At 44.2% G+C, this 25,097-nt stretch overlaps 1 protein-coding gene across 4 annotated transcripts in view; it reads left to right on the top strand.

The window, feature by feature from the left end:
- The first annotated feature begins 351 nt into the window (after positions 1-351).
- Positions 352-25,097, top strand: part of LOC127492064 (uncharacterized) — a 47,121-nt gene continuing 22,375 nt past the window's right edge. Inside the window, exons 1-2 of one of the 4 annotated variants that reach the window (XM_070049394.1) lie at positions 352-841; positions 22,952-23,048. The gene's annotated coding sequence lies outside the window, so the exon portion shown is untranslated. The remainder of the gene's footprint in view (positions 842-22,951; positions 23,049-25,097) is intronic. The other 3 variants (XM_070049393.1, XM_070049396.1, XM_070049395.1) reach the window with 3 other exon arrangements.

Here is a 25,097-nt window from a genome sequence, read left to right as displayed (position 1 = left end):
TCAGAGAAGTGAGATTGTCTTTCTCTGCTGTGACACAAGAAAATCCTTTAATTAAATCTAGTCTGTGTCCATCATCTCCAGGCCAGCCCGAGAGAGATGCTCTAAATGATTAAGAGAAAACTTAAAAAAAGTTTAAACGGAGGCGATAATTAACTTGTGCAATTCACTTGTAAATGCATTCAGTCTTCATCTGCGTGAGAATGGTCCCCACAACAATGCAGCCGGCTGAAGCTTCCCAGGTCTCTGAAGGCAAAGGGTAATTGGCAAAGAATGCTGAAGTCCGGAAGGAATTCCTCCCACTGAGCTGGTGCAAGACAATGCTGGATGGGAGCCCTGGGAGAAGTGGCAGGGAACCTTGGGCTGTCACCAGCTACACTGATAAGAGAGAGTGAATAGCACAACAAAACTTCTCTTTTGGTTTAGCTTTGGCCAAGATAAAAAACCCAGCTTTGGCTCTTGTCTACAGAACTGATGGGTCTGGGACGTCATAGGGAGACGAAGTAGGACAGCCCAGCTCTCTCTCCTGGTCTAGATCACTGGATGTGGAGCATGGTTCTTGCTTTCTTTCTGCCTGGAAGGGACCCATGCTGTCCTGGTGAGAGACTTCTATGGGAGGACAACAGCTTGAGTGTGCTAGGGAAGGCTGGAGAGCATCAGTCACACTTCCTTACCACCGCCTGGTTTCCTGAACTGCAGACATAACGGCGAAAGAGTGAACTTCATGAAGGCTTTGGGAAATGTTTTAGATATCATTTTCCGCAGTGACGACTCCCTCCTTTGCTCTCTTATGTGAACAGACAGCTTCCTAATTGCGTGGTCAGATCCAACTATCGTGATAAGGGTGAGTAAATCCACATCCTTCTTTACTTTGCAGATAAGAAGAAAAACGTGAGAAAGAAAACTCTCTCCCCGTGTAGCTCACATATCTCTCATCTGCACTATCGCTTGGTATTCGGCATAGTGGTTAACCCACCGATGCTGATATGGGTGCTGCAAGGCAGCAGTGATGGCTCAAGTGACTGAGTCCTTGCCATCCATGTGGGAGCCTGGGTTAGGATCCTGGCTCCTGGCATTTGGAGAGTGAACCAGCAGATGGGAGTTCTGTCCGTATGTCTATCTCTGCCTTTCAGGTAAATTTTTGTACAACTTGAAAACAATTAAAACAAAAAGAGCAAGTTGTTGACACTGTGGTGAGCTTGAGCCTAAGTCCTAAGTTGTATTTCTCTGGTTTGGGCTGGGGAGAAGGAAGGTTGCCCTGTAGTCACTGTATTGCCTTTCTTAGTGCAGCTCTGTGTCATGGCTTTCATCTGATTTTCCTTTCACTTGTTATGGATCAGGGAAATCATGCAGCATTGCACTATTGGTAGCAAGTGATGGTTCTACTGTGCAGTTCCCTAGGAGATGCTTCTGTGTCAGGTGAAAAAGAAATGACAGGGGCCTGTGTTGTAGTGTAGTATGTAAAGCCATAGCCTGCATCACTGGCATCCCATGTTGGCGCCAGTTTGTGTCCTGGCTACTCCACTTCCAACCCAACTCCTGCTAATGGCATGGGAAATCAGTGGAAGATGGTCCAAGTGTTTGGGCTCCTGCCACTTATGTGGAAGACACAGATGGAGTTTCCAGCTCTTGGCTTTGGCCTTGGTCCAGCCTCAGACATTATGGCCATTTTAGTGAACCAGTGGATGGTGGATCTCTCTCTCCCCCTCTTTCTGTAACTGGTAGCTTTGGGATCCGCATGGAGGAAAGGCCTATACTTCCGGGAATGGAAAATCCCTACCTGTACTTCTGGGGAAGAAAAGTCCTTGTCAAGGTCCCTGCGGGTGCCTAAAGGTCAACCAATGGGGGTCAGACCCACCTCAACCTTTAACCCCCATGCCCTGAATCTATAAAAGGAGCTCTCCCAATCTCTGACGCGCGACTCCCCGGCCCCTGCTCTGTTGCTCTGTTGGGACTGGGGAACCTCGCCCGGGAGCGGAACCCCAATAAAAGCCTGTGAATTAATTGATTCGTCTGCCTGGGAAGATTTGTTACGCGCCAGACACTTTGCAGTAACTCTTTCAAATAAATAAATCAATTTAAAAAAAAGTAGTAGAAGCTGGGCAGGGGCAGAAGATGATCCAAGTCCTTGGGCCCCTGCACCCATGTGGGAGACCCAGATGAAGCTCCTGGCTCCTGGCTTTGGCCTGACACAGTCCAGCCCATGTGGCCCTGTGGGGAGTGAACCAGTGGAGGGAAGGCACCTATCTCTCTCTCTCTCTCACTCTTTTTCTCTCTCTCTCACTCTGCCTTTCAAATAAATGAATCTTAAAAAGAAATGGTAAGCATAATTGGGGGAGGACAAAGAACAGCTTTAAGGAAGATGGAGGGAGCTGTCCCGTAGCTTCATGATGACTCACCTGTGAGTGTGTCTACCTTCCATGCGAAGACTTAGTCAATCACGCATGATCCCTCCAGGATGTGCTGCAAAGAACTGCACTTGAAATCAAGTGATCTGGCTTTGAGTTCTTGCTTTGCCACTGAATTATGAGTACAAGTTACTTAATGCATTAAGATTTTGTTTTATTATCTATAAAATATTATTAATACAATTATTTAAAGATATGATAAGGAATAAAGGAATTAAAATTCCTGCCAAATATTTTCTCTGTTTGTTGAATATGAATAATATGGAGATATACAAAATATTCCAGAGTCTCGTGGGTCTTCATCATCATCATCGTCGTCGTCCCTAAGTATCTACATTTATTTTAGAAATATATAGTGAGTCTCTCAAAGACAGAGTGTCTGACAAGTAAGGATTGGCAGGGAGAGGGAATACCCTGCAGGGTGCTGAAGTCAGTTTACAAAGAGTTAAAATATTCAGCAGGAAACTTCAGTGGTAAAAGAAAAAGATTATTCAGGGGCACAAGGTATGTCACTCATTATACATATGTCTTGTAAACACTTACTAAATAATCAGTTCAACAGGTTGTCATGCTTCTGTGTTTAATAAGTGGTAGAATTAATTTATAAACATACAAAAAGGACACAAAATAGCGGCAGCATTGTGTCAGTGGGCTAAGCCTCCACCTGCGAAGCCAGCATCCTGTGTGAGTGCCGGTTCAAGTTCCAGCTGCCAGGCTTCTGATTTTCACAGGGCCCAGCCCTGGATGTTGCCACCATTTGGAGAGTGAACCACAGAATGGAGGGTCTCTCCCTTTCTCTGTAGCTCTTTCAAATAAATAAAATAATTCTTTTAATACACAAAATAAGAATTTTTCCATCTACTTAAAGCTTGACATTTTTATTCTCACCCATTTGACCTCTCTTACAAGAGTTTTATTTTCAAAATCAAAACTATTTCTGCAGGTTTCAAGGATTTCTCTCCATATCTACGTGACTGACTAGGATTTCCTTTCTGCCAAAACAGTATTCCCTTTAACGTAGTTAGCTAAAAGCAGGTGGAGTGCTAACCAAGTTTCACTTCATTCACACAGAAAATCGTACAAGATTTGCACATTTTGGGTTAAAGAACCTTGGGATTTGCTAAGGAGGAGAACAAAAAATGTGTGCAGCTTTCCCTTTGGTCGGACTTCCTCATCACTAGTTTCCTACCCAGAGATCAACAATGTAAGAACATGATTGCCTGTGGGAGGCAGTTTCTCTCCTTTCTTACCTATAAGGCTGCCTCAAAAAGTTCATGGAAAATGGAATTAAAAGATAAGTTCATTTTGGTGCAAATTTTTCTGAAATCCAAGTACTTTTTAAAAATAATAGATATTCTTTCCATGAACTATAGCGTGATGGGGCGGGGGGAGAGGGAGAGATATCTTCCATCTACCAGTTCACTCTCCAAATGGTCCCCAATATCCAAGGCTGGGGCCTGCCAAAGCCAAGAGCCAAGAACTCTATCCTGGTCTCCCTTGTGGATGGATGGTAGAGGCCCAAATACTTGAGCCAACTTCTGCTGCTCTCCCAGGTGCATTTACAGGGAGCTGGATCAGAAGCAGAGCAACTGGGACTCAAAGTCACACTTCGATATGAGATGCCAGAACCACAAGTGATGGCTTAATCCACTGTGCCACAACACCAACCCCTTTCATGAACTTTTTGAAGACTTCTCTATACATGGATTTCCATTTTTTGGCACCAAAATAAATTTGCTCTTTAATTTCAGTTGCCATTAGCTTGCTAAAGCGTCATCATACTAGCCTTGTTGCATCAAGCACAGGGTAATCTCCCCACTGCTGCTTTGTTGGCTTCATGCTTTGGCACCACCTCCTTTTGTAGTGTGCAAGTATGAACATGGGTTCCATCTAGTGGTCACTACTCAAACAATCTAAAAGTTGGGAACATTTTGAATATGAGAGAGAGAGAGAGAGAGAGAGATAACTCCCACTTTACTCCCCAAATACCTGCACAGCTGGGGCTGGACAAGGCACAAGCTGGGAACCAGAAACTCATTTTAGTGCAGCCCATCCTGTGGAAGACAGGCAACCGACTGCTTTAACCACCACCTGCTGCCGCCAGGGTGCGCACTAGCGGGAGGCTGGAAATGGGAGCAGAGCCAGGACTCACATCTGGGTACTCTGATGTGGGATGTGGTTGTCCCAACTTGTGTCTGAATTGCTAAGCCACTTGACCACACCCATCCCTTTTATGACGTATGGGGCTATTCAGACCTGATGAGGTGAAGTGAGGCACCCGTGTATCGTAACTCCTTACAGTAAAGCTGTGTGATGCTCCCGCTTTGCTGACACATCTACAGTTCTCCCTCCTGCCCTGATTTTCCTGAAGCTGCACTGCTCCATAACACCCTACTCCCCAAGGACTTCAACCTCATTACTCACGCTAGTGTACAGGAAAATGAACCACTGAAGTGACGACAGAGTGAGCAATGGAAAAGATTACATACTTCCATTGTATGTATATAATAATAATCGCTGGATGAATGAAAGGTGAATCAATCGCAGTGGAAAAGAGTCAACGAAAGAGACAGAGACCTGCGGCCTTCTTGAATATGAAGGAGTGGGTCAGATGGAAAAAGTTCCTGGCAAAGAGTGTTCCAGGAATATGGAAAAGCTTGGCAAAAAGTATCCATATGACAAAGAGATTGGTTGGATTCCCTGGGCAAATATCAGGCATTGTAAAAAATAATTACTTCATGTTGCTTACTTGTTAACTGTTGTAAAAAGTGTATAATAGAACAAATTTTGAATTACGTTTGCCCCAGGCAAGTCACTGAACAATCAAGATAGTGAACAAATCCTGGGCCCCCAAAGTTTCCTTTTGCTTTTTTGTAATCTTAATTGCTCTCTCTGATCTCCCCCAATTCAGACAATCAGTGGTTTCCTTTCAGTTATTACAGACAAGTTCGCGTTTTCAAGAACAGCAATCCTTTTTCATTTTTCAGTCTGAGACAATTTCAAACTTGTAGAAAAGTCGCAAGAATCACAGAACTTCTATACATCTTCATCCAGCTTCCCCAACCTTTAACATCTTACTCCATGTCTTTTCATTCTTTCTACATATTTATATGTATTACAGCTGTTGTCTTTTATGATGTAATAGTAGCTGTAAATATAATACCTCATTAGCTTTTACCACTTTAGTGTGTATTTCCTTAAGACAAGGACATTTATGTAACCAGAATGCAGCCAGCAAGATCAGGAAATTAACATTGCTGTAATACTGCTGTCTAATTCACAGACCCATGAAAATCTCACCAACCCTTCTAATAATGTTCTTTATAATTTCAGAATCCAATCCAGGATCATGCGTTCTATTTAGCCATTATGTCTTTTCAGTCTCCCTTAATCTGGAACATCTCCCCATTTTTTTCTTGTTTTTTTTTTTTTTTTTTTTTTTTTTCACAACTTTGACATTTCTTAAGAGAATAAACTAATTGCTTTGTAGACTATCCTGTAGTATGTGCTTATCTGATACTTCCTCATTGTTAGTTTTCTGTAATGCAATTAAAAACAAAGAATTATTTAATTATATGAAAGGCAGAATGATAGGGGTTGGAGGGGGGAGAGAGAGAGAGAGAGCGAGCTTCCATCCCAATGGTTCTCTCTCAAATGCCTACAACAGCCAGGCCTTGGGCCAGGCCAAAACCAGGAGCCCAGAACTCCATCTGAGCCTCCTACGTGGATGACAAGGATCCACATATTTGGACTTTTTCATCCTCCTTAGCCCCGGGCAATACTTGGGCAATGCTCCCAACAAGAAAGGCTGGCGAGTTGACCCAAAGGCACAATTCTTGTTTGTCCTGCCTGCACCTGACTCTGTTCAGGGGAGGAGGAACCTGCTTTGTGACTTTCTTGGATGAGCTGACTGTGCAACTGAGCTGTGTGCATTCCTGGACTGTATCTATATACTTAGAGTTGATCTCTAGAGAGTAGCACTTGGACATTCAGTATGGAGCTTCCTAGGTAAAGCACAATGACTTCGTAACCGTCCAGAACTAGACAAGTCCTTTTGTAGGAGATCTGCATAACCAATGTGTTTGACGTTGTAAAGAATGAACTGGGGGCAGGAATTTGGCCTAGAAGTCAAGATGCCTGATGGAACTCCCACAGTCCATGTTGGAGTTGTGGGTTTAAATCACAACTTTGGCTCTTTGACTCCAGCTTCCTGCTAAGGGAGATCTGGGAGGCAGCACTGATAACCAAGTAGTTGCATCTGCCACTCACTTGGGAGACCTGGGTTGCGTTCCCAGCCCTCAGCTTTGGCCTGACCACAGGCATTCCGGAGTGGACAACTGGACAGACTGTCTAAACAGGAGTGTTTGCAAGAACATCAGCTTATGCTTACTTGGACGGAGGGGAGATGCAGGGTAAAAATGTCCCCATGCTTCTTTCCTGTGCAGGCCACAGACCCTGGCCCCAAGAGTGACCTTGCACCCCACGCTAGCCAGACTGTCTTTCATGCATCCTGTCACTGACCTGTGCCCTGTCCCACTCGTTGGGGTGCTCCACTCTGCACACCTTTTGGAGAACCCTTACCTCTCCTCCCTGGTGCTCCTACAAGTCACAGAAACTTTCATGCAGACTTTATCCACAGGGCTATGACGGCTTCTTCCTATGAAATTTATTTTCCTCTTAATCTCATTCCTTCTACCCTGTTTTCACCAGGATGAAAGCCAATATTATTTACCCAGGAAAATTTATAGTAATCAGAAGAGTACAGTTCTAGGAGTCACATGATCTGCTGACTAAAGTTCTGCTTAGTCAGGGCAGTGGGGTGGGATGGAAGGCAAGTCCTATACATAAACCATCAGAGCATCTTAGAGCCATTTGAAGATGAAGATCAACATTGTTACCATCTCAGGAGTTCAAAGAGAAAACATTTGCAAATTAAAATTTTTACATGGGCAGGCATTTGGTGTAGAGGTTAAGCTGCTGCTTGGGTTGCTTGCATTTCCTATCAGAGTGCCTGGGTTCAAGTCTTAAGTCCTGATTCTACTTCTGATTCCAGCTTTATGCTAATGCACACCCTAGGGAGCAAGTGGAAGATGGTCCAAGTTCGTGGGCCCTTCCCATCCACCTGGGAGGCCTGGGTGGAGTTTCTGGCTCCTGGTTTCAGCCTGGCCCAGCCCTGGTCATTGCAGGATTTGAGGCGTGAATGAGCAGATGGAGATCTCTCTCTCTCTGCCCGAGATTGTAACATTAGAATTTTAATGGACCACATGGCCACACAGAATCCTGACTGCATTTGTTAGTTTTCCAGAAGTTTGATGCGAGCACCTCATCACATTCTGGATAATGGCAAATGCCCCTAAGTGGAAAAGAGAGTCATAACTTCCAGGCTGTGCTCTTAAAAAGGAAGAACTGTGCCATCAGGTTTCTCCCCTTCTCCCTGATAGCTAGAATGGAAAGGTGATGGTGGGATTTAGAACTCAGACTAGGATGGGGGATCATGTTTAGAGTATTGTAGAGTAATGAGACAGAGGGAGGTGGGCCAGCAGCAACGGCTCTACAGACAAGACCTGCCAGACACACTGGAGCTTTTACATGAAGGAGACACCATCTTCAGCCTTGATCTAGTCATTGCTGATTTTGGTCTTTGTTATTATAGCCCGACTATGCTCTGTTTATTAAGTCACAGAAGTTAGCTTCTCCTGCTGCCTGGACCCAAGACACTGGGCCGGATGACTGTCTCCAAGTCAGGTAGCAGCAGCAATATCCTAACACAGGAGACGCCCCTTGATCAAACTGTCCAAGCAGTGAGATGGCTGCTGTGCCTCCCCACCCTGACTTTGCCTCTGCCTGTTTCCAAGCCCCATCTCCCATCTTGATGCACCTTCTTCTGATCTGTTCTCTATGTTGCTGCCTGAGTGACATTTATAGACACAATGTAATCCTATATGTTCCCTATTTAATACTCACCAGTGACTCCCCAGGATAACCTCCACGTACTGCATGGGGTACCTTCCATGACCCAACCTGCTTTGTCTTTCTTGGTACCCATGCCTCCTCTAGCAGTTCAGCCTTCCTAAATCGCTGCAGGCACAAGGTCTCCACTTTGTCTCTCCTCTAATTCCTAACCCTCCCTTTTCACATATGCTTGTTAAATTTAACTCACCAGATGGCTTGGGGTTCCTTGCCTCAAAAAGGCTTTCCTAACTGTCCCCACCAACAACACAGGCCCATTGCCAGTCACCCCCTTGTAGACACCTCTGTGTTTTGGGTGCACTCTGCCATCTCATCAGGATTTCACCTCTTCCTTCCCCATTTTGTGTTATTTTCTGTTTCTAGCGTCTCACATTTAAAACATGCACGATGCTTTGCAATGCATATATTAAATAAAATATACCATTTTGCTGTGAAACATTTGAGAAATTTCAGAATCTATCAGTAGGTGGCAGTAGAGTCCTTTAGTTAAAACCAGTCTTTGCAGATCCAGATTTTTCTTTCTTTTTATTTATTTATTTTTTGACAGGCAGAGTGGACAGTGAGAGAGAGAGACAAAGGTCTTCCTTTTCCGTTGGTTCACCCTCCAATGGCGGCCGCGGCCGGCGTGCTGCGGCCGGTGCACCGCGCTGATCTGATGGCAGGAGCCAGGTACTTATCCTGGTCTCCCATGAGGTGCAGGGCCCAAGCACTTGGGCCATCCTCCACTGCCTTCCCTGGCCACAGCAGAGAGCTGGCCTGGAAGAGGGGCAACCGGGACAGAATCCGGCACCCCGACCGGGACTAGAACCCGGTGTGCCGGCGCCGCAAGGCAGAGGATTAGCCTAGTGAGCTGCGGCGCCGGCGGATTTTTCTTTCTTTTTTTAACCCACATGAGCCAGCAGGTGGTGCCTTCTGGTCTGTCTGAAATGCTCCAAAATTCAATTTTTTGATCATCAACCTGATGTCACAAGTGGAAAATACTACACCTGATCTCATGTGGTGGGATGCAGTCAAAATGCAGGTGCATTAAAAAGATTGTATAATAGTAACATTCAGGCCATGTATTTCAGGTGTATATGAAACACAGATAAACTTTGTGTTTAGTCTGGATCCCATTCCCTTTATACCAGGGTAATTCACAAAGGTCATGGAAATGGAATTAAATGGTAAGTTTATTTAGTTTATTTTGGTTCAAAAAATTTTTAAACTCATTCATATAGTGAATGGATCTTCAAAATGTTTATGAATTTAAAAAATTTATCAGATGTATGGATTAAACTGTTTTTGATATTTATTTTATTTATTTGAAAGATAAAGTTACAGAGAGAGGCAGAGACAGAAAGGTTGTCCATTTGCTGGTTCACTCCCCAAATGGCCACAATGTCCAGGGTTAGGCCAAACTGCCAAAGCCAAGAGCCAGGAGTTTCTTTTGGGTCTCTCACGTGGGTGTAGCTACACATGCACTTGGGCCATCCTCCTGCCACTTTCTCAGGTGCATTAACAGGAAGCTAGACCAGAAGTGGAGCAGCTGGGACTTGAGCTGGCAACCACATAGGATGCTCCATTGCAGGCAGTGACTCAACCCAAGCACTGTAACTGCTTGCCCCCACTTTCATTTTAAACAGACCTGCTGTTAGAGGATGGGTGGGTTTATGTATAAATATTTGAGGAAACATGTATGAAAAGACGTCAAAAGTTCATGGAAAATTGAGTGAAAAGATAAGTTTATATGGTGCAAAAACTTTGAAATCCATGCATAATTTTTCATAATATGCATTTTTCATAGACTTTTTGAAGAATCCTCATATGAATGGATTTCAAAATTTTTTCACCTCATTTGAAAATGAAATTGGACTCAGAGTTCTAAGATTCCATGGAATGGGCATCTGTGTGTGGCTTCAGCCCAGGATTGTCTTTTTTTTTTTTTTTAAAGGATTTATTTGAAAGGCAGAGAGGAAGGGAGAGAACAAGAGGAAGAGGTCGTCTACCTGCTGGTTTAATCTTCAGATGGCTGCAACGGCTGGAACCAGGCTGATCTGAAGCCAGAAGCCAGACACTTCTTCTGGATCACCCACATTGACACAGGGCCCAAGCACTTGGTCTACCATCTGCTGCTTGGTACAGCTGCACCTCACATCAGAGTGCCAGGGTTACAGACTCAGCTCTGTTTTCAATTCTGCCTTCCTGTTAATGAAGACATGGCTCAAATATTTGGGTCTCTGCCAAACTGAGTTCCAGGCTCCACAACTCCTTGTGGGGATTTTTTTGTTTTTAAGGATTTATTTATTTATTTGAAAGAGTTACACAGAAAGAGGAGAGGCAGAGAGAGAGACACAGAGAGAGGTTTTCCATTCGCTGGTTCACTCCCCAGTTGGCCGCAATGGCCATAGCCCCGCCGATCCGAAGGCAGGAACCAGGAGCTTCTTCTGGGTCTCCCTTGTAGGTGCAGGGGCCCAAGGACTTGGGCCAACTTCTGCTGCTTTCCCAGGCCATAGCAGAGAGCTGGATTGGAATTGGAGCATCCAGGTCTCGAACTGGCTCTCATATGGGATGCCGGCACTGCAGGCAGCAGTTTTACCTGCTAGGCCTCCTTGTGGGGATTTGGAGAGAGAATTGGCAGATGGAAGATCTTTATCTCTCTGCCTTTCAAATAAATAAGATTTTTTTAATAAATTAACTGATTCAGAAGAACTCCTAAAAGTAAACTCACCATTCTGGGCAAGAACAAAGAGCTGGAAAAATGAAAAGAAAGGGACTGGTGCTGTCATGCCATGGTTAAACCTCTGCCTGCAAAGCTCACATCCCATATGAGCTATGCAGGTTGGCGTCTGATCCAGCTCCAGGCTGATATGCTAGAAGGCAACAGAAGATGGAAGATCCAAGTGCCTGGGCCCCTGCCTCGTGGGAGACCCAGATGGAGTTTCTGGCTCTTGGCTTTGCCCTGACTGTCGTGGCCATTTGGGAAGTGAAGATCTCTCTTTCGCTCTCTGCCTTTCAAATAAATAAATAAATCTTTATAAAAATGTTTTAAGAAAAGAACAAGAAAAGTAAAAACAAGGAACTAGAGAAAAGAGAATGGTTTGAAGCCAGCAGTAGTGGGAGCCAGTGTGCAGAGGAAAGCCAGGTGTCATCAAAAACAAAGAAAGTCCTCGGAGAATTACAAGACGAGGCTAACGAACCTGGAGGCTCTACTGGGAGCTATGCTTACCTGATACCTATGTTTGCAAGAGAGATTTCACCATTGTTCTGAGAGGAAAGGATGGAAGCACAAATGCAGGAAGTTCAACTGGAGTGAACTCAAAAGCCAAACAGGTGTAGGGTCCAGATGACCTCTATGTGATGATTATACACTGGGCACAAGTAGGCACAACAGGATCTGAAGTGACCAACACATTAAGCAACATAGGAAATGCAATTTGCAAGCATTTTACTTTCCTTACAAAAATGCTCCACCATAGTTGGGGTTTAATTAAACAGGTACCATTGTAAGAAGGTTCAAAGACTTTAGGATTTCCTCTTTTCCTGTAAACTTTGTGAAAATTTTATTTTTAACTCTTTGTATAATTTTAAGCATTTTCCCTGAAAACATTTTTAAAAAAATAATTCTGCTTAATCAACAGGATGAACATGTTGCCAGGATTGCCATGTGTTTATTATCGGCTTTGTCCATGGTATATTGTTTCATTATTGCTAGTGTTTCTAGAAATGCAAAGCCAATTCATAATCAAAATGAACTCTTTGAAGTTAATATTTCTATGCCTTCCGAACCATAGATGTAGGTGTCTATAGATTGGGGAACATTTGTGTTTTTTAGTTTGTTTGTTTTGGTAAGCTGTTGAGAAAACTGATATAGCAAAATTGAAAATTATAGTAAGGGGCCGGCACTGTGGTGCAATGAGTTAAAGTCCCAGCCTGCAGTGCCAGCATCCCATATGGGCGCCGGTTCGTGATCCAGTTGCTCCGTTTCCAATACAGCTCTCTGCTATGGCCTGAGACAGCAGTAGAGGATGGCCCAAGTCATCAGCCCCCGTGCCTGCATGGGAGACCTGGAAGACGCTCTTGGCTCCTGGCTTCGGATCAGCTCAACTCTGGCCATTGTGGTCATTTGAGGAGTGAACCAGCAGAATGGAAGACCTCTCTCGCTCTCTCTTCCTCTCCTCTCTCTGTGTAACTCTGACTTTTTTTTTTTAAAGATTTATTTATTTATTTGAAATTCAGACTTACAGAGAGAGAGGAGAGGCAGGGAGAGAGAGAGAGAGGTCTTTCATCCACTGGTTCACTCCCCAGTTGGCCGCAATGGCCAGAGCTGCGCCGATCCGAAGCCAGGAGCCAGGAGCTTCTTCCAGATCTCCCACAAGGGTGCAGAGGCCCAAGACTTGGGCCATCTTCTACTGATTTCCCAGGCCATAGCAGAGAGCTGGATTGGAAGTGGAGCAGCTGGGTATCGAACCGGCGCCCATATGTGATGCTGGCGCTTTAGGCCAGGGCATTAATCTGCTGCACCACAGCACTGGCCCCTCTGACTTTCAAAGAAATAAAACAATTCTAAAAAAAAAAAGAAAATTATGGTAAAAAATTTTAATTTTTAAAGTTTTGTACATTTGGAACTTTTGTGTTAAAAGCTAAGAGAAAAGCACACCCCTTAGCCATGGCCTACACAGGGTCAAGATCATCAGCATCACTGTTTTCCACCTGCACATCTTATCCCCTGGGAAGGTTTTCAGGGGTGATAACGAGGGTGGAGCTATCATCTCCTGTGATAACAATGCCTTCCACTAGACATATATGGAAGGGTCTACCTAAGGCTCTTCTTAAGGAGAAGTCACTCTCTTTATTAATATGTCCTTGGTGGTTTGCATTTTCTTGAAAAAAGATAATGCATGAGGAACATGCCCCTTTATTGATGGGATCCTTTCAGTATTGGGGTCCATGCTTGCAAACTTTGTTTTTTTTTGACAGGCAGAGTGGACAGTGAGAGAGAGAGACAGAGAGAAAGGTCTTCCTTCCGTTGGTTCACCCCCCAATGGCCGCTGTGGCTGGAGCATCGTGCTGATCCAAAGCCAGGAGCCAGGTGCTTCCTCCTGGTCTCCCACGCAGGTGCAGGGCCCAAGTACTTGGGCCATCCTCCACTGCACTCCCGGGCCACAGCAGAGAGCTGGACTAGAAGAGGGGCAACAGGGACAGAATCCGGCACCCCAACCAGGACTAGAACCCAGTGTGCCGGCGCCGCAGGCAGAGGATTAGCCTATTGAGCCACAGCGCAGGCCAATGCTTGCAAACTTTAAGAAGCCTGTTGAGGTCAGCAAAAACTTCTCTTTAAGCCCATCATTATGACTTTTCCTGGGAGGATTTCTCCTGCAATTTCTTTTTTCTCCTGATTTTTCAGCTGTATGTTCACTAGGTGATAGGATTTTCTCAGCTCTGTCATAATCTTGTAGAACTGCCATTATGTGTGCCCCATTATGATGTCCGAAATGTCATCATCATGCAGAGCAAGACTGGACTCTCAAAAGCCAGGCAGGTGGAGGGGTCCCTTCACCTTCTCTGGTGCATCTGCTAGACTATTCTTTTGTGAATGGTTTTTGAAGTTTTCCTCAACGTTCATTTCAAAATAGTTCATTGGTAAACAAAGGAGAAAAGCTTCATGACATTGGATTTGGCATTTCTTGGATATAACACTGAAGGTAAAGGCAACAAAAGCAGATAATTGAAAATGGGACTATATTTAAGTGAAAAGCCCCTGTGCCTTAAGGAAAATACTCAATAGAATGAGAAGCAGGGGCCAGCGCTGCAGCACAGTGGGTTAGTGCCCTGGCCTGAAACCGGCATCCCATATGGGCGCCGGTTTGAGTCCCCGCTGCTCCACTTCTGATCCAGCTCTCTGCTATGGCCTGGGAAAGCAGCAGAAGATGGCCCAAGTCCTTGGGCCCTTGCACCAGCATGGGAGACCCGGAAGAAGCTCCTGGCTCCTGGTTTCAGATCGGCGCAGCTCCAGCCATTGTTGGCCGTCCTGGGAGTGAACCAGTGGATGGAAGACCTCTCTCTCTGTCTCTCTCTGCCTCTCCTCTCTCTGTGTAACTCTTTCAAATAAATAAATAAGTCTTTAAAAAAAGAATGAAAAGAAATCTATAGAATGGAAGAAACTATATTTGCAAACCAAGTATTGGATAAAACATAATATGTATGAGTATATAAACACACATTCCCACATATGAGAGAGATCTTCAAAACTTTTGTAAGGTGTGTATTATGAAAAAACCATGTGTGAATTTCAAAAAACAAATTTTTAGTCAATAAACTTACATTTGAATTCAACTTCCCACAAACTTTTTGAAGTACCCTGGTGTGTGTGTGTGTGTCTGTGTGTCTGTGTGTATATGGAAGATGGTTATCAAAGGCTAGAGACAAAGAGAAAGGGAATTAGTGTTTAGTGGATAGAAAGTTCCAGTTTTGCAAGATGAAACATTTTCGGTTTCTGTTGCACAACTTTGTGAAGATATTTAGCATTACTGAGCTGTACACTTAGAAGAGACCAAAAGAGATCAAGATGATAAAGCTAATGTCACATGTTCTTCACCATCATTTCTTTGAAAAAGGAAATGTGTAGGGAATACCTCACTGATGTCTTTAAAATATTGTTTAAATTTTTAAAAATATTTGAAATGTAACTATATTTTCCTGAGTCTTAAAAAAGAATTAATAGGAGAAAACTTGATGTGGAGTTACATTCCTGCACTGAGTAGAGGTAAAGAAGGTGGTTGGTGGAGGAGAGCTTGTCGAAGATCTGTGTTTGATAGGAAAAGCGTGCCTAATCATTCAGTGAGTAAGAATGTAATGCCAGAGACACTGAGATACAAGGACCATACTCATGGTAGCCGAACCCTTATTCTCATCCCCCAGGTATTTCAATTATTCAATGCATACTATGGACTAGGAACTGGAAGTGGAATTGTGAGACAGGAGAGAATTTCTAAGAAAATACAAAGGAACCCCACTTGGAGGGATGTGTGGATCTCTCTTGGTGGGCCAAGGAGATCTTCCTGGAAAAAAAAAATGGCATCTAAACAGAGTGGAATGTGGTAAACTGAAGGAAGGTGAAGGGTGAGGAGAAGCAAAAGCGAACAACGTTGTGTGTTGGACAATTGCAAATAGCTCCGTGATTGCACTTCAGATCGTGTGTTTACGGGGAGTGGGTGCTGTGATTATGGTGGGAGAGGGCTGAAAAGATTTCATAACAGGCTTGGGAAAGTATCCAAGGTGTGTGTTGTAAAAGTCTGGATTTTACCCTGAGGGCATTGAAGGAGTCACTGAAAGGTTTTTAAGTGGGCACAGAGGCAAAAAAGGGTTAGCTCTTTAGAAAAAAAATACATATCCCACTCTACACTGTGGTCACTAAACTGGAGGGGCAAGACTCAATGAAGAGGTTGCTTCCGGGAAAGCATGATAGCATTCCAACTGGAATGGAAAGAAGGCATGGATTTAAGAACTGCCTAAGAAATGGAATCAAAAGGATTTCGTTGATCACATCTGTGGAATAAGAGAGACAAAGGAGACCAGGTGACACAGACGAATTTAGGGACTGGATAAGATTAGCAGTGGAGGTTAGTAGAGAGGTAGAGATGACTGGAAATAGGGGGCGAGGCGGTAGGGGGATAGGCTTTGCAGGAAGATGATTCTTGTTTTCATCTTGCTTGATTTGAAGCTCTCGTAGAAGAACCAATTGCCCATTAGATATTTGGGGGCATACATCTGGAATTTACTGATTTGATTTAAAGATATAAAAGCCTTATTAGAGTATGACCTTGTTATTGAACCAAATTGAAGCTCTCTTCCTTATACTGTAGATAATTTTTTATACATTATTAATGCTTTAGTTGTTAATGTTTTGGGTGGAAGATATATGAAAACTTACCTTAGTGCACTCAGGAATTGGACACCAGTGAGGATCAATGGTACACTATGGGGAAATGTATACTTTTTTTTAAATAAAGATTTATTTATTTTATTTGAAAGAGTTACAGGGAGAGAGTGACAAAGAGAGAGAGAGAGACTCTTCCATTTGATGGTTCACTTCCCAGATGGCTGCAATGGCTGGGACTAGGCCAGGCCAAAGCCAGGAGCCAGGAGCTTCTTCCAGGTCTCCCTCATGGGCAGCAGGGGTGCAAGAACTTGAGGCATCTTCCATTGTCTCTCCCAAGCTATTAGCAGGGAGCTGGATCAGAAGAGGAGCATCTGGGACATGAGCCGTTGCCCATATGGGATGCTGGCTGCGCAGGCAGAGGGTTTACCTGTGAAGCCACAATGTCAGTGCTGGAGATGTACACTCTTCATGTGCAGAACCCCCCCCCCCCCCCACCAGAAGAGTGGGTCATGACAACTTTATGAAAAATGAAATCCATGGAGTCAGTTTAATTGCTTATATTCCCAGTCTTTCATAGATTTTTTCTAAACCTAGTCCCCCCCCCCCCCCCATTCTTTGGCTAAGACCACAGAGAAAATGATTTATTGTACATGTATTAACCTTGGCCACAACTGAAAATAGAACTGCTGACTTTAAAATAAAATAAATAAATCTTAAAAATAAAAAAGTACAGGTGATATTAATAAGAAACAAATTTAGAAAAGAAGACAGAGACTAGATTGAGTTGAATGCTGCAGTTTATGTTGGCTTTTGGTCTCATTCCAGGGGACGATAGAAAGCCATCAAAGAGGGGGAGTGTCATGATTGGACTCAGTTCTAGGCCCAGTTCTAGGAATGACCTTTCTTCTTTCCAGACACTCCTACCATCTGTGCTTGAAGATTTGGTAGGGGGGAGCTACTGGCTATGGTCAGAGGAGGAGTAATTAACCTACTGATAATGTATACTGGGATAGGCATGGTCTTTCCTTCTTAATGATGAAAATGGTTTTGAACTAGTACACAGTTAGATGTGACACACAAGCACACACACAAGCACACATGCACAGTGTGTATGTATGTAACATTTTCCTCCCATGCTGAAACATTTTCAAAGACTCTCCCACCTCTTATCCTAACCCTACCAAACTTCAGTGCAGTTGAGAATCTCCTGGGGAAGTTATTAAACATGTAGATTCCTAGGGCCCATTCTCTGGAGCATGGCCCAGAAATTAATATTTTTAGCAAGTCAGCCTGTTGATCTGAAGCAAGGGGTGTTTGCCCATTGAGTTACAGGATGAAACCTGAGCTCCTCAACAAGATGTTCAAGGCCCTGAACTCCCTCTTGAGCGTCCAGTCCTGAAATGTAAGCTCTTCCTCATCAAACTCACATCTTGGTTTTAATCCTACCCAGCATTATAGTTCACATGCCTCCTTATGCATACATCCTAATCCTTATTGAGAAATCTCCTGTAAAGTGAGTTTCAGGTCAGGATCTCTTTTGCTTCCTTCCCTGGCCCTGGCCCAATACTGGCCATTATGGGCATCTGGGATATGAATCAACAGATGGGAGCTCTCCATCTTTCTGTTTGTCTCTCTCAAATAAATTAATTTAATTCTAAAATGAGTTTCATGACCTTTTTGACGACTCCCTCATATGCATGGACTTCAAAAACTTTTGCACCAAAGTTAATTTCTTTTAATTTTATTTTCTACAAACTTTTTGAAGTACCTGTATTTCTTTCTCCCAGTTTCTTTTGAAATCTGGGAAGGGAGAAATTCTGTGACTTTAATCTTGTTATAGACATTGTTTAGCACCGTGACTGGCAGCTCACATGTGCTCAGTGCATGATCAATGAATGAGGACTGATGGAACGCTCCCAGGGTCAGAGAAAAGTGACTGAATTAAGAAAAACATTTGTTCCCATGTTGTAGGAAAAAGACCCAGAATAGAACGTGTGTTCCTCATCAGCAGGAGCCCTTCTGCAGTTCCTGTCTCAGGGCATGAGGGACAAGGAAGACTCCTGGGGCCAGCATCGTGGCCCAGTGGGTTAAGCCCCTGTCTGTGATGCATGCATTCCCCTGACTCCAATTCAGCTTCTTGCTAATAGCCTGGGAAAAGCAGTGGAAGATGGCTCAAGTGCTTGGAACCCTGCTGTGTAGGAGACCCTGTAGGAGTTCCAAGCTCTGGTCTTCACCTTGTGGCCATTTGGGAAGTGAACCAGCAGGTGGAAGATTTCTCTCTCTCTCTTTGCTCCCCACACCCCATTCCTGTAAGTTTTTCAAATAATTTTTTAAAAAGGTCTTTATCTCTTCACTGGAATCCTTTCAGAGTTATTGGCAAGAGGAGAAAACCTCAGCAGATCTAAATCTCTCCTGGGTGTGTTTTCTTAGTGTCAACTTTAAAAGTCTGGTGAAACTGGACACAGGGTTTCTGGCTCAGAATACCCGTTTCACCTCTAATTTCCTAATCTTTTAAGGTTCAAGCCAAGTGCTACCTTTCCAATTGCAAGTTCCAATTTCACTCAGATGCCCTCCTCATACAGCATTGTTCTCATATAGCATTGTTCCTTTCATGATTTTTTCCTTTTTTTACACACATGTCTCTTAAAACTAGATTGTAAAAATCAAGAACTAAGATTGTAAAAATCAAAATCGTATTCCTCCCTTGGTCCATCTTCCACTGCTTTCCCAGGCACATTAACAGGGAACTGGATGGGAAGTGGAGCAGCCTGGTCTTGAACTGGAGTCCTCATGTGATGCTGGTGTCTTAGGCGATAACTTAACCTGCTATGCCACAGTGCCGGCCCCTACGTTTTATTCTTTAAAAACCAAAGCATCATGTGTTTGTCCTGATCATTTGATCATGAACTCATTGAGGGTAGAGAAGATGAGCCATAACACTTTGGTGGCTAGGACAATGCCTGGCTTGTGTCGTACTCAATCAATTGTATGCAAATGTATCAGACATCATAAAGAACATGTATTTTTCTTTTTCCTCTTCCTCTCATCCTTGTCATCACCATCTATATATTTTTATGGCACTAATACATAAACAGAGGTAAAAGTATGTGCCTGTCCTGATGGAGATTTTTAAATTTTTTTAAAAAATTGTATTTAAGAAGTGCAAACTTCACTCATTTAATATATTCAAATTTGGGAACATGGTGATCCCCCCCCCATCCATACTTCCACACTTCTTTCTCCTTCCTCTCCCTTTCTCATTCTTATTTTTTACAAAGGTCAGTTGAATTTAGTTTTGGAAAGGGATGATTAAAAAATAAAGAAAAACAACAAGCTAAGTGCCAAGATCATGATACAAACTGCAAGTTTTTTTTTTTTTTAATATATATTTTTAGAAGTTTGGCTTCCTTGATGGGGGGGAGGCAGGGAGAGAGAGATTCCATCTGCTGGTTCACTCTCCAAGTGCAGGTAACAATTGGGGCTGGGCCAGACTGAAGCCAGCAGCCCAGAACTCAATCTGGGTCTCCCATGTGGACAGCAAGTACTCAAGTATCTGCTGCCTACCAGGGTGTTTGTTAGCAGGAAGCTGGAATCACAAGCAGAGCTGAGACTCAACCCAGACACTCTGGTGTGGTATGGCATCACAAGCATTAACTGCTGTGCTAAACACTTGTCCCTGTAAACTAAGTTCTTGAGGAAGAACACATTTTGGGCTTGGCAATTAGAAATCGTTTCCTGGGGCTTGGCAGACATACAGGACATAGGCAAAGGGAAGGTAGAGGGGCAGGGGTCACGGTGTTGTGTTCCAAGGCCCACAGCAGGGCTACGCTGCTCCAAAGGCAGCCTGGGTTCAGGTACTGGCTCTGAGCCCATTGGACATTGGGCAAGCAGCAAGGGCTCATGTGTCTTTCAGGAGTGTCTGGAGCATGTCCCTGGAAAATGTCCAGCTCAAGGTGACACAGGATGAAAAATAGGTTGAGGAGATGGGCGAGGTTGAAACAGTTGAAACAGTAGACCAAGCCCACTGATTCGGCCTGATTCCTGTAACTGGTGGTGGGGTGCTCTGCCGCAGAGCTGAACCCTAACCCCACAGTGCTTGAGAATTGCAAGCTACTCCTGGAGCCCTGTGGAGCACAGCCCTCAGGGAAGCTTACGGACTTGTCAGTGCAGAGGTCCAGCAGCAAAAGAAGTGTCTGGTGAGCCCTGTGCTGTGGAAACCATCATGTGGTCCCAGCTCTTGCCAAGAGGCATAAGGCATGGGTGGTCAACAGTATAATTATGGAAATAAGGAAGATGCTGGTCCTTTCTGCTTTCTATTGGCCCTCCAGGTCTGCTTTCCCAAACGACCTGATGTGTGCGGCTGACTCAGTATCTGATAGCTCTTGCTACTTAAATGCGCTTTCAGATTTCAGATCACATGCATTTGATGTGCGCTTAAGAAAAACTATTTTCACTTTAAATAAAGTGATGATAGAGATAGAGAGAAGTCTTCCATTTGTTGGTTCACTCCTCAAATGCCTGCAACAGCCAGGCCAGGACCATGGTGAAGCCAGGAGCCAGAAACTCAATCCAGGTCTCCCATGTGGGGTGGCAGAGACCTAAGTATTTGGGCCATCACCTGCTGCCTCCCAGGGTACATACACATTAGCAGGAAGTGGAGCTGAAACTTGAACCCAGGTACTCCAATATGGGGTGTGGGCATTTCCAGGGGAATCTTAATTGCTGTGCCAAATGCTTGCCCCTGTTGTCATGGTGGTTTCAGAGAAATGGCTGATGATCTCCTAATCTTGAAATTCTCTTACTCTGGAATTTCCCTAATTCTCGTCTTCTAACTTCTTTAAAAAAATTCCATTCCTACATTTTATATTTTGTCTAATCAATATTATTGCAACCTTTAGCTCTGACCTGTGGGGCTGGCATTGTTCTGGGCTGGAGACAATGTTCTTGAAGACTTCTGGCCCAGGAGCCTGTGCCAAGCAGGCAATTCTCTTATTTCCTCTACAATCTCCCATTTTCCTAGCTCCTACTCGTTCCTCTGAGTTTGTCAAAACAGAATGGAGATCAACCAAGAGCACTTCTTTGCTTCATATCACCAGGGTCCTGTTTGTTTCTATATTGATCCTCTTCGCCAGATCCCCTTAATACTGACTGGGAGAGTTTGGAGTGAGGGAAAGAAAATTTGTTTGAAGATTGTAAGCTGAGCTCTGTTCTGGTTTATAAGCCTTGAATCAGCTTTGGATGAAGCTGACTGTTGGAGTTGTTAATGGATATTTCACAGCCCTTGAATATGCCATTAGCCAGCTGTATGCTGTGACAGGTTACTTCACCTCTGTGTGGGTCACCTAGCTTGTCCTGCCTGGGTCACGGTAAAGACTTTTTTTTTTTAAGATTTATTCATTTATATGAAATTCAGAGTTACACAGAGAGAGGAGAGGCAGGGAGAGAGAAAAGTCTTCTGTCCGATGGTTCACTCCCCAGATGGCTGCAACGGCCGGAGCTGTGCTGACCTGAAGCCAGGAGCCAGGAGTTTCTTCTGGGTCTCCCATGCGGGTGCAGGAGCCCAAGGACTTGGGCCATCTTCTTTCCCAGGCCATAGCAGAGAGCTGGATCAGAAATGGAGCAGCCGGGACTAGAACTGGTGCCCATATGGGATGCCGGCGCTTCAGGCCAGGGCGTCAACCTGCTGCGCCACAGCGCCGGCCCCACGGTAAAGACGTTCATCTTGCTACTTTGCAGAGTTTCTTCATGCTTGCTGCTTCTTTTCATCCTTTTACATTTTTTCAAGGTAGACCTACTTCCCATGGAAATTTCCCCCTTTGCTTTCTTCCTTTCCTTCCAGTGCTGGTTTATGCAGCCAGATTTCTAATCTTCCTTTCATGTTCACCCTTCCATCCTCTAACTATTTTGTTAATTCAGAGAAAGAAGTTTTAAAACCTAACCCAAAAGAGAGAAAATGATGTTGGTAGCACCCGTGTGTTTCCAGCACATGACTTGCTGCTACAGAACGTGTTTTGTATTTGGATTTCTTTTTCTTCAAGTTCCATTTTTTTTTTTTTAATTTCTTCTGAGTGTTTCAATTACAGGTCCTGGTAATAATGATCTTGTATTGGTCTCTGATGTTTTGTACTTTCTTGAATTTGTAAACTAATCATCTCTGCTCAATTTCTAGCAGGTGCTCAATACATTTAAAAAACTATCATGGCCATATTTAGTGTGATTCTAAGTTATTTTCTATTTTTTTAAAATTTATTTATTGATTTATTTGAAAGGTAAAGTTACAGACAGGGAGAGACAGAGAGAAGGATCCTCAATCTGCTGGCTCACTCCCCAAATGGCCACAAAAGCTGGAACTGGGCCTCACCGAAGCCAGGAGCTTCTTCTGGGTCTCCCATGCAGGTGAACCGGTGGCCATATGGGATATCTGCACCGCAGGTGGAGGCTTAGCCCACTACACCACAGCGCCGGCCCCTCCAAGTTACTTTCAATGTATTGTGCTCCTCCTTCTACCTTGCTTAGAAATCTCTGACTTGGCTTCTTCTGTGCAATAACTCCTACCAATTCAGCTCCCAGTGACCATCCCAATAGAATTCAGTGGGTCAGATACCAGTTCTCCTCCTATCATATGGAGATTGCAAAGTGGGGAAAGTCCAGGGCCTGGTTTTTGCCTTAGCTGAGAACCACTGACCTCTGTGTACTTCTCTGTTTTGTTTCTCAGTCTGCTTCCAGTGCAGACAGAAGACTTCCCAGCACCAGAAAGGCAAGCTGTACTGTCCCATGCCTTCTGCCTCAAGGGAGCCTGGTGCCAAGCCAAGGTAACACAGTTACTTTCTGGGCTCTCATGGGCTCTGCTTTCTTGTTGTTTCCTCTGCTCCAGCATGACCAGCTTATTATCACAGCTTATCCCTTTCGGTAATACTTGCTGATTATTGCCTAGGTATTTGAATCAGGTGCATAGGAAATCATGGAGACAGCCCTCTTTCCTGGTTGATGCCTTTCTCACTCGCCTGATCCTTGAGGAGGTTTCCATGAATTCCATGCCATATTAGTGTGAGTGGTCTTTTTGATCTGTTTCTCACAACTTTAATAATTTCAATCATAAAAGAAATTTTTTGGGGCATCTGCACTGTGTAAGACACAGACTGATTAAACAAAGTCTGCCAGGATCATATTGGTGAGTTATAGAGAAAAGGTCTTGGAAGAATAGGGAAAACTTAGGAAATACTATTTTTTGATCTGCCATTCAAGATGCTGTCAACCTAGAGGAGGTGATGAGCAGTTTTTTTTTTCCTTCCCAAAGAAGTGCAAACTCAAGCTGTTTGAGGGCTACGAAGAATAAAAACAGCAATAAATATTTTTGCATCTTTTCCCCTGTAGATTAGCATATCACTTCTGGAAGAAAGCATATCTTGCTTCTTTTTCTTCCAAGAGGAAAATGAGCTTAAGGTTATAGCACCTGGCAAAACCACGAAGGAGCCCAAGTCCTGACTGCTTAGCTAGTGAGAGTCCCTGACCTCTGCCCTTGGACAGGTGAGCTGAGAGGCAGGCCAGCCAGTATAAATAGAGATAAAGCTGTTGTGGGAATGACTAAGGACTCTTAGATCATAGAGATAAAGAGAAAATGGATCCTAATATACATTCTTCTTTAACTTACCTAGATACCTCACTTGGCTCTCCAATGCTCTTAATAACTATATTCTAATGAATGATAGTTTCTCTGAGTGACATGGCAAAGTGAGAGTGTGCACAAGAAAGACACAAAGTGTTCTATTGGAATGATTATTCCAACAGTATCTTTTTCTTTTTTTAAATTAATTAATTAATTAATTATTTTTGACAGGCAGAGTGGACAGTGAGAGAGAGAGACAGAGAGAAAGGTCTTCCTTTGCCGTTGGTTCACCCTCCAATGGCCGCTGTGGCCAGCGCACCACGCTGATCTGAAGCCAGGAGCCAGGTGCTTCTCCTGGTCTCCCATGCGGGTGCAGGGCCCAAGGACTTGGGCCATCCTCCACTGCCCTCCTGGGCCACAGCAGAGAGCTGAACTGGAAGAAGAGCAACCGGGACAGAATCCGGCACCCTGACTGGAACTAGAACCCGGGGTGCTGGCGCCACAGGCGGAGGATTAGCCTATTGAGCCACGGTGCCGGCCAACAGTATCTTTTTCTAATATCACTTGGTTGGGTCTGTGGAAAGAAGACCATAAGAATGGTTTTATGGGAATGACTCAGTCTATGTTTGTGCTACTGAAATTCAAAACAGCTCAGTTATTGGTACATTTTCCCCAAGGAATTCTCTTTTCTCAACAAAGTATATTAGATGGGAAAATTAGCAGAGAACAGGTATCTATGTTATAAAGTATAAGAAGTAGGCGTCTCTGTCACAAAAGAAATGTGGTGAAGACTGTGTTGTCCACCAGCAACAGGTAACTAGAAAAATTAAAATAATTGAAAGCAAACAAAATTAAGAACTCAAGGGCTTACCAACTACTCATGACTAGAGACTGGTGTCTATCGTATCAGGCAGTGCAGAGACAGAACATGTCCATCACTGTAGAGATGACTGAGAATTGTAGGTGTGCTGTCCTCTCTCTTCCTGGGATCAGGCAGGCGGGAAAGATGGCGCCGGCACACCGGGTTCTAGTCCCGGTCGGGGCGCCGGATTCTGTCCCGGTTGCCCCTCTTCCAGGCCAGCTCTCTGCTGTGGCCAGGGAGTGCAGTGGAGGATGGCCCAAGTGCTTGGGCCCTGCACCCCATGGGAGACCAGGATAAGTACCTGGCTCCTGCCATCGGATCAGCGCAGTGCGCCGGCCGCGGTGGCCATTGGAGGGTGAACCAACGGCAAAGGAAGACCTTTCTCTCTGTCTC

Source organism: Oryctolagus cuniculus, chromosome 9 (assembly GCF_964237555.1).
Source record: "Oryctolagus cuniculus chromosome 9, mOryCun1.1, whole genome shotgun sequence".
NCBI lineage: Eukaryota > Metazoa > Chordata > Mammalia > Lagomorpha > Leporidae > Oryctolagus > Oryctolagus cuniculus.
The sequence above is the reverse complement of the archived record's forward strand: the minus strand, read 5'-3'. Positions and strand labels throughout refer to the sequence as shown.